This window comes from Branchiostoma lanceolatum, chromosome 5 (assembly GCF_035083965.1).
Source record: "Branchiostoma lanceolatum isolate klBraLanc5 chromosome 5, klBraLanc5.hap2, whole genome shotgun sequence".
NCBI lineage: Eukaryota > Metazoa > Chordata > Leptocardii > Amphioxiformes > Branchiostomatidae > Branchiostoma > Branchiostoma lanceolatum.
In genome coordinates, this window is record NC_089726.1 from 25,689,574 (window position 1) to 25,709,877 (window position 20,304).

Sequence of the window (20,304 nt, forward strand, 5' to 3'; positions counted from 1 at the left end):
ATTACGAAAAATTTTGGCTGATGACTATCGAACGTTGAATCAACTAAATCAAGTTAGTTAACAGATCACTAATTACAGTATACTTATAAACGTGTACACGTACCCACAGCCAAACCAAAATATATATATATATATATAACTATACATAAATACGCGTAAACGTACCTCAGTACAAATGCGTACAATTATTGATAACAAAATATAGAATACCACAGGCAGATAAACAGACTTTTAATAAGTATGCCCAAGAAAGGACAAACATGATGCGAATTTACAAACTCATCAAATATAATTATATGTTATCAAGCCCTTGAAAAGACTAAACCTCCCTCAGTAGCCGCATGGTGGTTTGTTCTGTTTATCTTTGCTCAAGACGTTCCGCGCGTTCCATTAACGCTTGCATTTCCTATCAAAACAATGCAAAAAAAAAGAAAACAAGAATGCAAAACACCTCCTGTTATCATTACACATCATACAACGATGCACTTTTGCTAATCTAACGCCGGGCAAAGGAATTACTGAAACTTTCTCGACAAAGCATTGCGAGTCAGTCTCTAAATACCGGAACAAAAACACAAAATCTCATCACATAACACTCGGCCAAAACGTAAATAAAATAACACTGTGTCGAACAGGTAACCCTTCACCTGTTGAAACGTCTTGTTAACAACGCTCATTCACAGCTGAATAAACGTTAATACTAAAACAAAAAGGCACACAAACATAGAAATTACTGCCTTAACGGGGACACATGCACACCGCAGCACATACCCCGTTCGACCAAGTGTCGAATCGGGAAATAATACAACACTCCCACTTGGCTTAATGCCTTACCGGGAACACATGTACACAACAACACATACCCTGTTCGACAAAGCGTCGAACCCGGAAAAAAAACTCCCACTTGGCTTAATGCCTTACCGGGAACACATGTACACAACAACACATACCCTGTTCTACAAAGTGTCGAACCCGGAAAAAACACTCCCACTTGGCTTAATGCCTTACCGGGAACACATGTACACAACAACACATACCCTGTTCGACAAAGTGTCGAACCCGGAAAAAACACTCCCACTTGGCTTAATGCCTTACCGGGAACACATGCACACCACAACACATACCCTGTTCGACAAAGTGCCGAACCCGGGAAATAACACTCCCACTTGGCTCAATGCCTTACCGGGAACACATGTACGCAACAACACATACCCTGTTCGACAAAGTGCCGAACCCGGAAAATAACACTCCCACTTGGCTTAATGCCTTACCGGGAACACATGCACACATTAACACATACACAAAATAACACATACTCACCTGCCAAAACCGGGACACACAATAGGGAAAATTACGAAATGCAGAAGTAAATAAACAACAACGAAAACATTCACAACGTAAAAGGGGAAAGGAAAACAACAATCAAATATTTTGTCAAAACCTTAGAGAAACGCAATCACGACAAAAAAAAAATATATATATATATTACAGAGCTCAACAAAGCAATGATAATTTCGTCATAACACGTGTAAATCATAACTAGAGAGGGCGACACGAAACTGTAGGGATCTCTTGTGAGAAGGCGTACACCTCAGTCTTTTCCACACTCCAAACCCTTGGAATATACCAACAAAGAAACCAAACTACCAGGTGTGCACAAAAAACTGGCTACCACTAGGGTGAGACTGGCGTGATAGGGACGTCAGACACCTTGGGTTGCCTCGTCGCATGTCGATGGAAATGCCTGAGGTAGAGCTGGCTCATGGGACGGTGAAGCTCTGGCATGATGCCTGCATGGCGTCTGGTAGCCGTTGGCAGGATCCCTTGGGTTTCCCGGGCGCATGTCGAGGGAACTGCCGGAGGTAGAACGGGCTCGTGGGACAGTGAAGCCTGCATAGCCAAAACACATTGAAGAGGACTGAGGGATGTGTCCCAAAACACAAGGTAACAAGACAACGGAAAACAATCTCACATCCTTGCATGTCCTGAACCACACTGCCCGGGCCTCAAGGGACCACAACGTGCCGATTACATGACTAACCCGGGCCAGCCATACAACATCCAGCACCCATACACAATCTCACAATCAATCGTGTAACGTCTGAAATAAATTCAACCGAAAACAAACAAAAAAAATTCCTCGAGAACGGGAAGTGTTTACCGCCTACTCTACCGGGAAATCGGGGAATCTGAATGAGGACGCACGGCTCCACTGCTTGCTGGATGGCCAAGGTGACTCCTCGTTACGGTCCCGCAGTGTGACGACCTGGTCTAACGCCTGAGCTGTCCCTCGCTGGACCAGACCAACTCGTCGCCGCCGTCGGACCCGGGACTGGTGCCTGATGTACCGGAGCCGCTACCTACCTGACTGGAGCCGTTCGAGAGGCCAGGCCTGATATTGCTGTAACTCGCACACAAAGACACGTTACACTTAGTCCAACACATGTGCATTCAAACCAATTACCTGAATAAAAAAGACAATAGGAAGGAAAAACAATGGCATTCCCACGTGCAGCCAGGTGTCGCATACCTGTAACCATTGTCTGCAGGAGCAGACTACACAAGGAAACAAAACGCACGGAAAACGCAACGAGTAAACGAAGAAATGGGAAAAGTCCTGGCCTCGTGGCAGCAGCTTCCCGAAGTTTAACCTGCTAAGTTCATAAAATATCTGCAAACAAACGTAGGTTAAACGTACCCTGCTGTCCAAACAAATCAACGAGTGTCTAGGGCGCCTATTAAAAAAGGAACGTAAATTAATTAGGTCACACATGTAGGCACACCTGGCCGCGTGCCAGCGTGGCTGGAAGAGAACAAAGGACAAAGGAATGACCTAAAGCACGAGAATACAACTCCGGCTTAATATCTCCTTGCTCTAGTCAAGCAAAAAATCTTGCACAACTGTTAAACAACAAATACACAACACAAAGACTGGAGTCACTCGAACACAGCCTTTCAAAAATAAGATATTGCAACACGTGGCCAAGCCAAAAAATTCGACACAGCGTTATTAAACTACAAAGTAAATGCTAAAACTTTCACCCCTACCAGTTCAAATGACCACTAACAAACCTATCCTCTCCCTTCGAAAAGAAGGGACAACCGAGAGCAAACTGCCGTACAGACGTGCCCGAACGCATTCGCGGCTTGCAGACACTTGAAATTTCCTCGGCTTCGCTTGCTGGACATTTTCTCCGGGTGGTTGATCTCGTAGACGAAGAGCTAGGGACTCCGTCGGCGGGCGGAGGCCTATAACTAACACCCGGGTGTGGTTACACGTTGCCTTATATAGTGTGGAGGTATCACCTGATTCCTTCTGACCCATGACCGCGCATGACAAATAGTGGTGCAAAAAATAACGAACAAAGTAGTGCTGTACATTGCCACACTAGGTATAGGCTCCTCCCCTTACAGCTGGGTGAAGCCGGGGTAACCATAATACTTGGCCACCCCAGGTTTAAAGCTTTCGATAAGGTGTTGCGGAAGTGCATTCCATTCTATGACTGTTTTGGGGAAAAAGCTACCTCGGTATGTTTCTGTCTTACAGGCGACTGTGGCAAAACGTTGCTGGTGTCCTCTGGTTATGTTAGTATTTCTTGTGAGGATATACTCTCTCTCAACCAAGGCCTAAAATCTCTTGCAATTCTTGGTGACTGAGACTCTTGAAGGCACAGAATCATGCCATCCATATTCTAGGTAGGGTTTAAAGTGTCTCTTCTGTTCATTTTTTGTTTTTGTATTAGTTCTGAGGAGATTTCAAAATCTTCTCATGTACAATCCCACGCCAGGGGCTGCCCCCCTCCCCACCCGGATTTAACTACATGCAGAGAGGATAAAGCTCACTACTCAGCTGGTTTTATTATTATTTCCTTGACGTTTTGATTTCATTTATTATCTACTGTGCTCCAAGTGCACTCAATCCGGGACCAAGAGTAACCTTAGACGGCAGAGGAGCCATTTATTCTGGCCAACGGCGTCTATGTCTGGTGGCAACCTTATCATTGACATCTGACCTTCAATCCGTGTTGCGGAACGCCTGTATAGGGATGCAGTAAACAAATTTTCAACAACAAAAAAAAAATAGAAAAACTCAAGAAACCAAATAAACATTGAATACAGAGGCGTGGGAGGCCAGAGAAGAGAAAAAGACTCTCAAGGAAGCAGCTTGCAACCGGAACATGCGTGCTAATCATTGGAGATATGTAGCACAAGCAAAGAGAATGAGAAACCTTGCTAAAAGAGACAGGCAGAACTGGCATGACGAGCTGTCGACGCAAAAAAGGCAGCTAAGGCTGGTAACACAAGGGTTGTATAGAGAAAATTAAGAATCTTTCATGTACAAATGGGAAGAAACAGCTGCAACCAGTGAAGGATAAAGATGGAAACCTAATGACAGACTAACATAGCCACAAAAAGAGGTGGGCTGAAAATTTTTTCTTCAGTCTTAAACAGACCTATCCCTGCAAACCCTCCAGTAATAATGCCAGCGGATACAGACTTGCCAATCAACGACGAACCCTTTCAGCAGAGTGGAAGTGGAAGAGGTCATTGGGAAACTGAAGACAAAGAAATTTCCAGGGATTGACAACATAACAGCAGAACAAATCAAGGCAGGGGGCTCAGCATCCACAGAATGTATCCCCTAAATATTTATTACATAGTTCTAGCAACAGGCAAAGTACCCAAAGACTGGTCTCAAGGCCATCTTCAAAGAACTGTTTGAGGTTTAGTACTTGTCCGGAGCACGACCGCCCTTCTCTGAGTTCAGACTTATCACTGGTCAATTGATCCTCAGTAGTGGGCTGGATGCGGACAATTATCGCTCATACAACTTAACGAGTATGCAGATGAGTGATATTGGTTGGTAGCTTTTAGGTGACTCAGGGTCCTTGTTGGGTTTCAGTAGAGCTACCACCTTTGCACGTGGCCACATCTTGGAGACATGAGTAGCCTCGGCGCAGTTGTTGAAAATCTATTGTAACCAGTCTAAGGCCTTGTCACCGAAGTGTCTGATCATCTCTGCACTAATACCATCAAGTCCTGATGCTTTGTTGGTTTTTAGGTGTTTCAGGATAGTCGCGGGAGAAAGGGGAAAAGATTTTATCGCTTTCTTCAAGGACGCGTCTTATTACTTCTTTCATCCTTTTGATGTAGCCATATTCCTTGTTGTTGTGTTTTCCGTTGTCTAGCAACTGTTTTGCCACTTGGTTCTGGGTCACTGCTGCAGTGCGTTGATCTGGCTCCTGGTCAGAATTCAGTTTTTGATTGTCTTCCAAGCCTTTTTACCATTGTGTGTCATATCCAAACCATCAATGGTTTCTCGCCAACGTTCCTTTCTTGCTTCACTAAGTGATCTAGTAGATTTTCTCCGAGCTCGATGTTTTCTTCGGCTGATGGGTCGATGTTGTAAGCTTTAGTGTACCTGTCGTAGGTTTCTTTGCCATTTTTTAAATGATGAAGCTGAACAGGATATAGGAGATTCTTTTTACACAACCATGTGATCTCAACTGCTGACTTTTCGATGTCTGCCAGACACCTTCTTTAGAGCTTCTGACTGGAGTACTGCTTCTCACCGCTATAAGTAGCCCATTACGAACTGGCTCAATTCAGAAGCGTATAATGCAAATGAGCGGTCTGGACGCAGACAGGCTGAGTTTTATTGACTCTCGGCTAGGTGTCAATTACTATGCTAATCCCCACAGCACACACAGCCAGCCCTGAGCTAGACTTCCCATTATGTTCAACAAATCTCCCTATATAAGTCGAATTCAGACTGTTTAAGTCTTCCCAACAGGGCTCACTACACTACTGAGCTAACGTTAATCATACCGTTATGTTTGAAACACACGTCCGCTAATTGAGGAATTCAGTCTCCCTATAAGTTGAGTTTCCCCAACAGGGCTCACTGAATCCAATCGTGAGCTAGACCTACCGTTATGTTGGAAACACACGTCCGCTAATTCTGGTATTCAGTCTCCCTATAAGTTGAGTTTCCTCAATAGGGTTCACTGAATCCAACCCTGACCTACCGTTATGTTTGAAACACACGTCCGCTAATTGTGGTATTCAGTCTCCCTATAAGTTGAGTTTCCCCAACAGGGTTCACTGAATCCAATCGTGAGCTAGACCTACCGTTATGTTGGAAACACACGTCCGCTAATTCTGGTATTCAGTCTCCCTATAAGTTGAGTTTCCTCAATAGGGTTCACTGAATCCAACCCTGACCTACCGTTATGTTTGAAACACACGTCCGCTAATTCTGGTATTCAGTCTCCCTATAAGTTGAGTTTCCCGAACAGGGTTCACTGAATCCAACCGTGAGCTAGACCTACCGTTATGTTGGAAACACACGTCCGCTAATTCTGGTATTCAGTCTCCCTATAAGTTGAGTTTCCTCAACAGGGTTCACTGAATCCAATCCTGACCTACCGTTATGTTTGAAACTCACGTCCGCTAATTGTGGTATTCAGTCCCCCTATAAGTTGAGTCTCCTCAACAGGGTTCACTGAATCCAATCCTGACCTACCGTTATGTTTGAAACACACGTCTGCTAATTGTGGTATTCAGTCTCCCTATAAGTTGAGTTTCCCCAACAGGGCTCACTGAATCCAATCGTGAGCTAGACCTACCGTTATGTTGGAAACACACGTCCGCTAATTCTGGTATTCAGTCTCCCTATAAGTTGAGTTTCCTCAACAGGGTTCACTGAATCCAATACTGACCTACCGTTATGTTTGAAACACACGTCCGCTAATTGTGGTATTCAGTCTACCTATAAGTTGAGTTTCCTCAACAGGGTTCACTGAATCCAATCCTGACCTACCGTTATGTTTGAAACAAACGTCCGCTAATTCTGGTATTCAGTCTCCCTATAAGTTGGGTTTCCTCAACAGGGTTCACTGAATCCAATCCTGAACTACCGTTATGTTTGAAACACACGTCCGCTAATTGTGGTATTCAGTCTCCCTATAAGTTGAGTCTCCTCAACAGGGTTCACTGAATCCAATCCTGACCTACCGTTATGTTTGAAACACACGTCCGCTAACTGTGGTATTCAGTCTCCCTATAAGTTGAGTTTCCCCAACAGGGCTCACTGAATCCAATCCTGACCTACCGTTATGTTTGAAACACACGTCCGCTAATTGTGGTATTCAGTCTCCCTATAAGTTGAGTTTCCCCAACAGCGTTCACTGAATCCAATCCTGACCTACCGTTATGTTTGAAACACACGTCCGCTAATTGTGGTATTCAGTCTCCCTATAAGTTGAGTTTCCCCAACAGCGTTCACTGAATCCAATCCTGAGCTAGACCTAGCAAGAACTTTGGCAACACAAATGCCATGGTTGACGTAGATTCCTGCCATGGGGGTAGAACGATCCGCGTGTGTGGCCAACACCGCTTCCCACGCTAAAGTGACCACTCTGAGACAGATGGCCCGTGATATCTACGTCACAGGAAAGGACGTCACAGGAAAGGAGAGCGCTGATTGGCTTCACTATTGAAAGGAAATTCCGTCACCGAACTGTGAAGGAAGACCATTGTTTAGCTCTCTAATGAACGCATGTGAATACAGGAGACCGCTTTACTAATCTTCAAGCATCCACTGTTCCCAAATCAGCCAGCTAGAGAAGCTCCAGTCAGCCAGAGAAGCTCCGGGATTGTAGCGCACTTCGTAATAATTAATTCAAGGATACAAGGCATTGGTATTTGGTGTCTTCGGTCTAGAGTCAAGCTCCCACGCGGTTATTTGCTAGCGCCAAGGTGTCAATAGCACTCCGCACAGCGGGGGAGCCGCAGAAACTGCGGTTTTCCATAATACGCTTCTGAATTGGCTCAGTTCGTAATGCGATGTAGGTCAAAAGCTCTGAAGAAGACGTCTGACAGACACCGAAACGTTAGCAGGTGAGATCATATGGTTGTGTGAGAAGAATCTCCTATATCCTATATTCTACCAACCTGATGAATCTATTTTCGGAAATGAAGCTGAACACTTCAATTTACAAATTACCCTAGGTGCGCTGTGAGGCCCGCGGCTAAGGCATTGTCACCGAAGTGTCTGATTATCTCTGCACTAATACCATCAAGTCCTGATGCTTTGTTGGTTTTTTACTGGCATTATCAACTCTTCTAAGTCATGGTGAGTGTTTTTTTTTCTTTTTTCTATATTTTCTAGCAATTAACGAAAGGGAAATTTGACAAGTTTGACAAAGTTATTACGTTAGAATGTTCCTTCTTTTTAATTCATTTCCTTTCAAACACGTTTGTAGTTTTAGAACCTCAGAAGAGCACAAAAAATGTAAAACATTTTTAAAAGGATTTCTATGAAAGTGCTCCATCGAATAACTTGAACAACGACGCGTTTATCGTGACCTTTAGTTAAGTAATTAAAATGTTCAAAAATATCAAATTCCACTTTTAAATATTACGTTGGCCATTTTTTTCGATGAATATATATTCAAACAAAAATTCCTTTACAAACTTTCGGTTCACAATGCATATTTTGTCGATAGCTAAAAAAAGTCTGAACTGTTCAACAATGACGGTTTACGATGTGGATTTTTACAACTTTTAATCATTCCTTCCTGGACGTCCAAGAAAAAATGCATCGCGACAATGCTGAAATTAAGCCCGAAAGACGAAACCCCTAAAACACATCTTTAAAAAAACACTCAAGATACAAAGTGTATGTAACCAATTTCAGCTATGTTTGAAAATACATTTTGTTCTCTTTTTTACATGGTTATATGTCAGAAAATTTTTATATAAAAATGTATATTTCTAAAATTGCTCTAAAACTGTTAAACAGTGTCAGTTCTCTATTTGAATATTTAAAACTTCCTAGAATGAAGAAGCTGAACAGATCAATTGACACTGTTTAGCAGCTTTACGTAACAGTATAAAATATGCTTGCTTGAACTATATGTTCTGAAAAAATTGTTTTAAAAAGTCAGTTGGTAACGAGGTGTTAAATATTTTTCTCCAATATAATTCAAGTTTATTTTTGCCGGCTTGAATGAATAAATATTGTAACACTTATTATTTTCTATACAAAGGACAACTAGAGTTCCACGGCCCCATACCTTCGCCGACTGATGTATTGCCTTTTCCAGTGGCATATCATAAACGCGGTCAATATATTATGCAAATTAGAACCTCATTTGCATGGATAATGTCAGTTGATCATCTTCCATACCCAAATATATAAGTATGAAAGTCTAATCTTAGCAAAGAAGGTAATTGTAGCATACCCTTATAAATGATGTAAATGTCATCTATGTTTGATAATGTCTACATCTACTTCCAAATGCTGCAAAAATGATATCCCCATCATTTACCATAATGGCTTTATGTAATTAAGGTATTCATTCGCAATTTCGCATAATTGATATCTATCGATATTACTCTCCTCTCTGTTTAATATGTCACGTGTTTCAAAGTCCTATGATTGAATCCAACTAATCTATAAACTTACCCCATTAGGTATTTTATTTTATTTATTTCTGTATTCTTTTATTTCTTTATTCTTTTACTAGGGTAGCTCCCTCAGTGGCTTGGCACTGATTTTCAGGAAGGCCCTAGATACACATATATACACTGATACACATAACATATTTGTGCGTCATTACAAAATCATATCCAAACTCATAGTCCATATCGTGACAGGTCGTAAGGATTGGAGGTCTGGGGTTACACAATTCTTTTGCACAGTGTTTTGAATGATTGTATGGATGAAGCAATTTTAACATATACCGGTAGTGTATTCCAGTTCTCTGCCCCCTGTATGTAAATGTACGTTTCCCAGATTCCAGTATGATAAAGTAGCTAGCGATAAGCATAATTAGCATATGATCTTGTCAATCACCACTCAAGCTATCTACACACCAAATATCATAACGATCTGTCAATATCTTCTTATTCCCTTTCAAAATTTCAAACAAAATCGGCTCCAGCAGTTGCAAATGCAGTTCCAATGACTTACAATCCAGCAAGATATACTCGAGTTTTCGTGTTCACACACACACACGTAAACACATACACACGCAAACACACACAAACACACGTACATACACACACACACACGTAAACACACACGTAAACACACACACACACAACACACACAACACACACGAACGCTGAAAAAAACATAACCTTCTCGGCGAAGGTATCAATGTTTGCACAAGGGGGTACAAACTTCTCTCACCTTACGGCAACTAGTAGACAGAGTTTCCACAGCCATTGTCAAAAAACAATATCAGATAGGAATTAGACTTATCTAGACCTTTTGATGTAGAAAATAATACCATACCATCAATATTTCAACGCTGTCACCGTCAATGCATCTAACTGGCTTTAAATTACCTGAATAACGTGTGACTCTGAATGAAACCAAATCTGCTCTAGATATGTTAAATTTTTATTACACCAGGGACAACGTTTGGGCCCTCTACCATTATTGATTAACATCAATGATCTGGCAGAAGTTTCTTCAATGCTTAATTTGCTAATCGGAAATCGTGTAAAATAGGAGCATACTTTTAAGCAAATAAACCATCAATGAATATCTTAAGGCAATTTTTAGGGAGTGGAGTAGTAACATGTTAACTTAAAAAGACCACCCTACTTTATTTTGTAAATCATTATTAACTTCTACCCAACCATTATACCCGACAAAGAAGTAACTCCATATTTCTCTTTTTCGCACAACCTTTGCAGTCTTCCGTTAATTAAAATAGAGTCACAATCTTAAAAAGTCTGTAGAACTACACCCCTTCTATTTTCTTATGTCTAAAAGTGTCATTGAAACCAATTTCGTAAGCTAAACTTGTTTCAAGTAATTGCGTCATTTGTTCAGTATTTATCTTTATTTATTTCATTATTTGATCATCCTTAATACATCGTTATTACTTCCTATGAATTACTTGACTATAGCCGATTTCCTATGACTTACGTGACTATCTATATATGTTATAGCCATTTTATAATGTCCTTCTGAGAACTGTGACTTTGAAAAATGAACGGTAGCTTACCGTTAATAATCCAGTGTTTCCATCCAATCTGATCAAATATTATTAGGCCAGGACATCATTGACCCCGTACCCCTACTGTTGTTACGCAATTGTGTTTATTGGTATAAATCTTTCAAACGAAGCTCAAAATTCTATATGAGCGAATTGGCTACCGTTATAAACCGTTCAGCCGTAACTCATCATAATAAATGAAAAAGCAGTCAGAGTACAAGTATTTCCAGATACGTTCCTCAATGGAAATCGACCAAGCAAGACTGATAAAAATCTACGTTCATTTAGATATATTTACTTTAAATGACCTCTTATATAACCTGTTAACCCTTGCTTGAAAACTTGTACGAAACTAATTTTAACCCGCTGATATTTACAATAAAGAAATGTTACAGTCATGTTCGAATGCTCTTCTTAGAACTGTGACTATGAAACATCAATGGTAGCTTTCCGTTGACAATCCGGTGTTTCCATCGAATCTGATCAAATGTAAGTTGGTTAGTACATCTTAAACCCCCCTGTTGTTACTTATTTGTGTTCATCTGTATATTTCGTTTAGAATTAGCTCAACATCGTAAATGAACGAAGCGGTACCGTTATGGATTGTTGAAACGTAACTCATCATCTCAAAAACAACAAAGCAGAGTACAAATGTCCCCAGATTTAGTTCAACATTGTAAATTGACCAAGCAGAACACTGGAAAAATCTAGGTACATTTAGCGCATGCATTTTCGCTCACACTATTCGAAACTTTGAAGATACCTACGTATCTCGGTGAAGACTATATTTGTGATTTTGCGATTTGCTCTAATCAAATTGTAGGATAACAACTCACCTCGGAAAAAGGTATTCCAAACTGTGAAACAAGCGCAACAGTTTGTTACGTGACGATGGTGACCTTTAGCGTTTATGCAACCGACCGTCCTAAAAGTATGTCACGTTATTCAACCATTAAGAATACCTAAGTTAACTTCTCACAAAATGGCTGACATAGTCACATTGCTTTGTGTTCAAAAACCTAGCCAAGAAAAGGAAATAATACATATTATTCCATAAGATGACTTCAGTAGGTTTGAAACAGGCATGAACTTTAAAGACAAAGTGTCCAAAGTTTTAAAATGGGGTCACACCAACTGTCTGAATAATACTGTGATGATGATAATTTATCCTTGAGGAAAGGTGTGTGCACATTGACATTTCACGATGGCACCGATCACCTACAGAGCGCGTGTGGCATGACCTGTAAACTACAGAAAGACATACGCAAAATACTATTAGTAAGTACCTATGTTTTGCTAAGTATAAACGGGCAACATGTTGTCGAGGGCACATCTACCAATCAGTTCTCCGTGGCACAAAAGAACGACCATCATCTGACAAGATCTCTTTCATCACGCCGACAAATCAGCACAGGTGGCTGTTTCTCACGGCAGAAGAGGTCGTCCTTTGTCTGCTAAGATACCTTTAATTGCACACCTGGCGCCATGACGCCGACAAAGGACATATGGCTTTTGTTCTTGCCAGAAAAGAGAGAGTTCCGCCTACGGCGAGGTCGCTTTAATCACACGCTTGGAGCCAGACGCTAATAAATCATCCCAGGTGGCAGTTTCCAATGACACAAAAGAGCTGTCCCTGTCATTGAGTGAAGGCCACCTCGGATAAACAACGTTTCTTCACATCTGATGAATATATTAAGCAGGCAATTATGGACAAACTCTTTGCTGTGACAGAAGTTTAAACAATTATTGCACAGAATCCCAACTATACATCTTAGATATCCTTAGTTGTAAGTACCAGTTTGTCTTTACCTTAGGTGGACACAAGAACACTTGACTGTATAATTATGTTCGCAAACAAGCTGACGACCCGTGCCACAAAACAATTGACCTACATTTGGGTCTCCATCATGACATATATTGAAATTAACCTTTGTCATCTCGAGCATTACCGACAGAGATGACAATGATTAGCAAGAAAACCTGAACATATGCCTTTCAGAAACGCATTGCCATGGCAACACGAAAAATCATGAACTTACTTAAGTATTATGACATTGTTGCCAAGAAGATTTTAGCAGAAGCCATTAAGTTAGGTGGCTCTAGCACAGGCGGTTCAGGAGTTATACGGCACGAAAGTTGGTGCGGGCCTCAAAGGCCCCCTCGTGTTTGAATAGGGTTAAGACAACAAACAAAAGGAGAAATGAAGAGAAGAGGAAATTCACCAAATTGAAGTCGAAATCTTATGGCAGATATCGGTCAAGTTCGAGTTGAACGATACTGTAAAACCAAAAAAAGGTACCTGATTCAAATCTGTATTTTTTTCCCTGAATTGAGCTCACTGTAATCAGATGTTAGCGTAGCAATGCTATTTGCATCACATACAATGGTACAGTGCTAGTGTTTCGTTCACTACTACAGACATGAAATGTAGTATTTAACGCAGTAGCTACGTACGCAAGATTCATGGAAATGTTATCAACAATGTCGTACTAGCCTTGCGGTAGTTGCGCAAGCCAAACATAGAAAGTGGGACCTACATAAAGTATTGAGAGTATAGATTTTACGAAAGTAACAGAAGAAGAAAATGAACACGCTTCATTTGCAAACCCGAAACGTGCATGGGTTTAAGTGCATTCAGAGGATTATAGAAAGGCATGTCCAACATTGTGTGCCCTTTTTTTAAATTCTGTTATGCTGTTTATGATCCTATAATTGAATTTCGTCTCATTAAAAAGAATCCGAAACAAGAGATAATTACGCATTTTGATAATGGAAGAGAGCGAACTAAATCAAACGAAATCAACAAAATATGTTCCTGAGACGACCATTTGTGGTATGAAATATTGAAGTATTACACGCTGTAGTGAATCGTCTGTTTTTCTCTCAGACAAAGACACAGAACGCTCAGTGCATCATTAGATACACGATTCCTTGGTATATGCGGATATAAAAAGGGGATATCTGAGGAGAACTAGACTAAAGTCTCAAGAGACTGAACTTCTAAAGGCAACCACCAGCATTTTTTGTCACTAGAGTTGTAGCATTGAAAATCTAAAAATAGAATCCAACTGTTGGATCGAAAAAGAGAGGGTTTCTAAGTAAATGGGGAATTACCGAATCTGACAAACTGTGTCAAAACAATACCCCTCTGTGGCTATTCAGGCTCGGTGTACATTATTTGATATTTTCTTATGAGCTCAGATTCGATGAGTGTTTTAAAGAGCGTTGTGTTTTTTTCGGTGTATCTATGCACATTTGGCGATACATACTACGAAGATAAGACTTTTGGTTGTTTAAACAGAAATTGGTCAGCTTCATCTCTAGCTTTCGTGTATTTAATGTGGCAGACAAAGCACCATATCAACATACACGTAAAGATAAAACTAGTTTGAGAATATAGGGTGAAACCAGGAGAATATAGGAGAATGTAGGAGAATATAGGAGAATAAAGCAGAATAAAGGAGAAAGAAGGAGAAACTAGGATAAACAAGGATAAACCAGGAGAATATAGGAGAATCCAGGAGAATATAGGAGAATCCAGGAGAATATAGGAGAATCCAGGAGAATATAGGATAATGCAGGAGTATATAGGAGAAAGCAGGAGAATATTGGAGAATGCAGGAGAATATAGGAGAAACCAGGAGAATATAGGAGAATACAATAGAATATAAAATAATGCAGGAGAATATATGACAAAGCAGAAAAAAACAGGAGAATGTAGAAGGAGGCAGGGGAATGTTGTCAACGATGTGGAGAGTGGCAACACCAGGCGAGTCTTTACGTATGCTAAATCTGCACTGGGCAAGACAACAACGAGTATCCTAGCACTTCAAGTCGGGTCAGTTATACTAGAAACGCCAGATGAAAAGGCCAATGCCCTGAACGATTTCTTCATACGTGCCAGACAATACTCCGTTCAGCGTATGCTTCATATCCTGAGGCGTGCAGGATACCGAACATACCTAACCTAGACCAGCGAAGAGAACAGCTTTGCCTGGACTTTGCAAAGGCACTTATCCGACCAGCTGACCAGCTTGAATTTATCCAAACGCACGCCCTTAGAATACTTCTTTGATCCAGCTACATTTCCTATACTGATGCACTCTCCAGACTCGACATGTACTTTTGAAGCATGAAGAGAGACCCTATGTTTTAAATTCGCTAAGTCCCTATTGATAAGATCAAACAGATACAAACGTAGTGCTATTCCATACTTAACCCAACTACTGATTACCAATTTGTAAGGTGTAATCTGCTATATATGCTACTGTTGGTTGTATATTTTGTCTTTTTTATATACTTTCCGATTGTTGTTTTTTTCAATTTGTGGCAATGTTTTTTTTTTCCTTTATTGGTATTTCAAAATAAATTACAAACACAAACACTAACACTAACAGAAAAAAGGACATACATGGGCACATCAAAAGCCAAATAGAAACCGGGACAGCGTGTACATGTGTGGCACACCGCACACATACACTTACAGATAATCATAGCCTCCCTTATGAGTATTAATTGTAGTTAGCCTCCAAACAATATTGTATATGATTACTTGTCATCATGTATAATCGTTTTGAATAGTAGTATAAAATAGTATCAATACTCACATATAACATAAGGTTCCCCACTTACCCCGATGTTTCTCCAGCTTCCCCCATCCGAGATGCAATGAGACGTTCTGTCTTTTCAAAAGAATATACTAATTTTCTAAAGGACTGGAAATTTATGATTTTTAAACTTCTACACCGGAATATGAAAATTTTACGTAACAAAAATATCAGATTTTTAAAAAGAGAGATGCATTTGCAGAAATATCTCCAAACATAATCATTAAGGAATCATTAAGTCCAAATTTATAGAAATCTCTTCTTTTAACCAATTTTGTATATTATTCCAAAAACATAATACATGTGGACATGAAAACATGAACATAGGATTCTTCATCATTATGACAGAACAAACAGGAACCAGTATCTATCAGTTTCCATATATTTAGGATTTTATTACAAGGTACAAAATTATTAATTAAGCGGTATTGCAAATATCTACTACTAGAATCAATCGTACATCTATTTAAATTTGTGAATACTTCTCGCCATGGTATAGGTTTGTCAAAATAGTAGTACCATGATAGTCTTGTTTTGTGAGCTATACTAACTTCGTTTGTGGACACAAGAAAGTAGATATACATGCTTTTATTAATTTTAATTTTACGTAACCATTTGTAATTTTTTTGGATTGGCAAACAAACAAGGTCCTTCCACATTCCACTGCTGAGTATTTTTTTCCATTTACCAGGAATGGCTGAAAAAAGTTGTTGATATCTGTGTAGGTCAAAAATATTTGGATACTTAGCACGGAACTCAGCATATGACATAAAATGTCCTCCTACGGACAATAAATCATTAATAAAATGAATTTTCCTATTTAGAAATGCAGTCATACAGATAACTTACCATCAATGGTAATATAAGAATTTAACCAAATCACTTGTTGTCGTATATTTGCTGGCGTCTTGGGTTCTACGTGCTAAAATTTGAACCAGGCATTGAACATGTCAGAATAAAATCCTAAAAAAAAGGCTAGATACCGAGGACAGTTAATAGAAAGGGAATAAACTTAGACTTAGTTTGGGGTAAAAATCGATCACCCTAGATGAAAACCACAGTGGGTGAAAATATAGTTTTTGTATCCATGAGGCTTTCATTTTAGTATTGAATGCACGCAAGTTTATTAGATTTAATTCAGCCATTTTCCATTGTTTGAGTGTGCTCTTTTGTACTTTTACTTAATTTTATGGCTGCGTAATTCAGCCGGTTTACTTGAAAGAAGGTAACATCGGCTGCAATGCTGTTTTAATTTTTGTATGTGTCAATTCCTGAATAAACCATTATAATATATTATTAAATATATATATAATCAACTTGTCAACATTTCTAAACAAAATTCTCTATTGTTTTTGTGTTTGATAAAGTTTTGCATGAAGGCATAATCTTTAAAATACAGTGAAACGGAGTGGAATGTCCCTTTTTCAACTGTATAAAAAGTTATCTTAACGGCAGTAAATAACGTGTTGCAATAGAAATACAAAGTTCCGACTGGTGTGAAATTAGAGCAGGTGTGAGACTACCATCTGAGGGATTATAACTGAACGCCTCTAAGTCAGAATCTCGCCCAAAAGGTATCGATACGCGCAGCGCTTTCTTCGGAGTGGTAGGTGTGGGGTTGTCTGACAGTCCGGCAGAGCCACTTGCCGCGACCATCCGGGGACTCCGACTAGCAATGTCCTTCGGGGCCGACGTGCTGAATCCTATGTGCACGACTTTGCTGCAGATAGGGAATATCGTACCTAATTTTCGTAGAGCAGTCACTTCACTCATCATCATCATCCACTGGTTTCTGCATCTGCAGTCGTTGAAACGTCCTGCAGCTGCATTCAGTCTTTCTTCATCTTATTCCACGTGTCCTTGCATCTTGCGAGCTCCCTTAGCTCTCGGAGTTTCTTTCCTGTTGTGGGAGGGCCTCGCCCTCTGTGCTTAAGGTCTCCCTTCAGCATGCTGAGTAAGTTCACGCAGTGTCTTCCTTTGCGTGCTTTGTATCTGTTGGATCTCAATGTTGAGAATTCCAGGGCTTTTTGTGCAGGTGTGTCTTGTGGCATTCTTAAGATATGTCCAAACATCGACCACCTGAGTTGTTCGACTTTTTCGGAGAGAGGAGTTGTGTTGCAGATTTTGTATAACGTGTCATTTGTCACCATGCTCTTGGGCCATTGAAGGCCTGTAATCACACGCAGGTGTTTCCGGTGGCAACTGTCCAGCTTCTTTAGAACTGCCTTTGGTGCTGCCCAACTATTGCAGTTATATAGCATGATGGAGACACAGCAAGCGTTATACAGCTGTAGCTTTTTTGCCAAGGGAATCCTTGATCTTCGGATCCAGATCTTACAGAAAGATCTAAAAGCAATGTTGCCCATGATGCAGCGTGCTTATACATCGGCAGAACTACATAGTAGGGATCCCAGGATTTTACTTTTCCTCCATTCCTCTTCTCCTCGTAGTGGCTTGTCAGCCGGATAGACATGTGTAAACTCTGTTTTGCCTTCATTCACAAACAGGTTTGAGTCCTTCAGGTTTCTGGCCGCAATAGGTAGGAGTCTTTCTAGTGGGTCACTTCACTGCGTTATATTGATAATCATCCCCGTGAGCTAATATTCGTGTCCGCTAAGGCAGCCCGCCGCGCACACTGGCCGGACTGATCGGCAAGGATCGTCGCTCCCTTTATTTACGTGGCGCATTGAAGAGAATGTAAAGGAGAGGCGTATACCCTCCTCGACGAGGCGGGTATGGCTTGCCGTGTTCACGGAAAGTAGGCACTGGAAGAAATCGAAACTGGTTCAATGTTAGGGTTAGGGTTAGGGTTGGGGTTGGGGTTGGGGTTGGGGTTGGGGTTGGGGTTGGGGTTGGGGTTATGGTTAGGGTTGGGGTTGGGGTTGGGGTGGGGTTGGGGTTGGGGTTGGGGTTGGGGTTGGGGTTGGGGTTGGGGTTGGGGTTGGGGTTAGGGTTAGGGTTAGGGTTAGGGGTTAGGGGTACAGTCAAAATGCCAAATCCTGGCCAAAACCGAGCCATGGCGGAAGGATACCCAATAACCAACCTTATCACTACCTTTGGTCTTATCACTGGCGTAGTGATTTTGGGGCTCGGGTCATGGCTCGGGTTAAAGTTAGGGCTTGGGTTAGGGCTGAGGTTAGGGTTAGCATTAGGATAAGTCGTTTTATGATGGGTTTTAAGAAGATAGAATGTTTTCCAGAAGCTGGGGAAGGGGTATGATTGAATTCATAATTCATAATTCATAATTCATAATTCATAATTCATAATTCATAATTCATAATTCATAATTCATAATTCATAATTCATAATTCATAATTCATAACCCAGATATTGGACAGTTGGGGTTTACCCAGATTAAGGACAGGTAGGGTTATGGCTAGTGTTAGGGTTAAGACAGTGAGTGCTGGAGCAGGATAACCAGACACATTAACCACGTTCAACGAGCCAAAAAATTGGTAAAGCCGTTCAAGTTCAAAATGTTCAACTTCAAACTAGTTACTTTCGAAGGTGAGGATAAATGAACAACGAACAAAGTTGAGTTGCAAAACAGAATATTTAATACTTTGTACTCACCAAAGGGCAGGTCCCTTTGACATGCCGAGTCGAATCCATGCCAGGGAGTAGAGGGGGAGGGGGGTGAGGAAGAAAGATTACATGGACGCGGAAAACCACACTGTGCAAGCGTTTGAGCTTACAATATATTCCCTAGAACTCTCGACCACTTCATAAATCGTTTTTAGACCAGAAAATACTCTAGTGATGCGATGTTAGGCAAGGAGAGGGACGAAACCTCGTTCATGTCTGTTCCGTTTCAAAACCTAACATCTTTTTGCAATGTGTTGTGGGTATTCAAATTCACGCAGTGTCTTGTGGGTAGCTCAAAGGCGACGCCTAGCAATTACGGTGAAAAGTGCAACTCGGCTGAGGTTAGGGCTGAGGTTAGGGCTTGGGTCAGGGCTGAGGTTAGGGCTGGGGTTAGGGCTGGGGTTAGGGCTGGGGTTAGGGTTGGGGTTAGGGTTGGGGTTAGGGTTGGGGTTAGGGTTGGGGTTGGGGTTAGGGTTGGGGTTTGGGTTGGGGTTAGGGTTGGGGTTAGGGTTGGGGTTGGGGTTGGGGTTGGGGTTGGGGTTTGGATAGGGTTGGGGCTGGGTTGGGGTTGGGGTTAGGGTTAGGGTTAGGGGTACAGTCAAAATGCCAAATCCTGGCCAAAACCGAGCCATGGCGGAAGGATACCCAATAACCAACCTTATCACTACCTTTGGTCTTATCACTGGCGTAGTGATTTTGGGGCTCGGGTCATGGCTCGGGTTAAAGTTAGGGCTCGGGTTAGGGCTGAGGTTAGGGTTAGCATTAGGATAAGTCGTTTTGTGATGGGTTTTAAGAAGATAGAATGTTTTCCAGAAGCTGGGGAAGGGGTATGATTGAATTCACAATTCATAATTCATAATTCATAATTCATAATTCATAATTCATAATTCATAATTCATAATTCATAATTCATAATTCATAATTCATAATTCATAATTCATAATTCAACATTCATAATTCAACATTCATAATTCTTAATTCATAATTCATAATTCATTATTCATAATTCATAATTCATAACCCAGATATTGTACAGTTGGGGTTAACCCAGATTAAGGACAAGTAGGGTTATGGCTAGTGTTAGGGTTAAGACA

General features: G+C 40.9%; 2 long non-coding RNA genes across 2 annotated transcripts; both read right to left on the reverse strand.

Moving 5' to 3' along the window:
- Positions 1-202: 202 nt before the first annotated feature.
- On the reverse strand, positions 203-3,462 carry LOC136435855 (uncharacterized). The gene is made up of 2 exons (XR_010755981.1): positions 2,162-3,462; positions 203-1,890 (listed from the first exon to the last, which is right to left on the reverse strand). It is a non-coding gene; the product is annotated as an uncharacterized lncRNA (long non-coding RNA).
- Positions 3,463-15,995: 12,533 nt separating this feature from the next.
- On the reverse strand, positions 15,996-19,550 carry LOC136435856 (uncharacterized). The gene is made up of 2 exons (XR_010755982.1): positions 19,199-19,550; positions 15,996-18,390 (listed from the first exon to the last, which is right to left on the reverse strand). It is a non-coding gene; the product is annotated as an uncharacterized lncRNA (long non-coding RNA).
- Between the last annotated feature and the right edge of the window lie 754 nt (positions 19,551-20,304).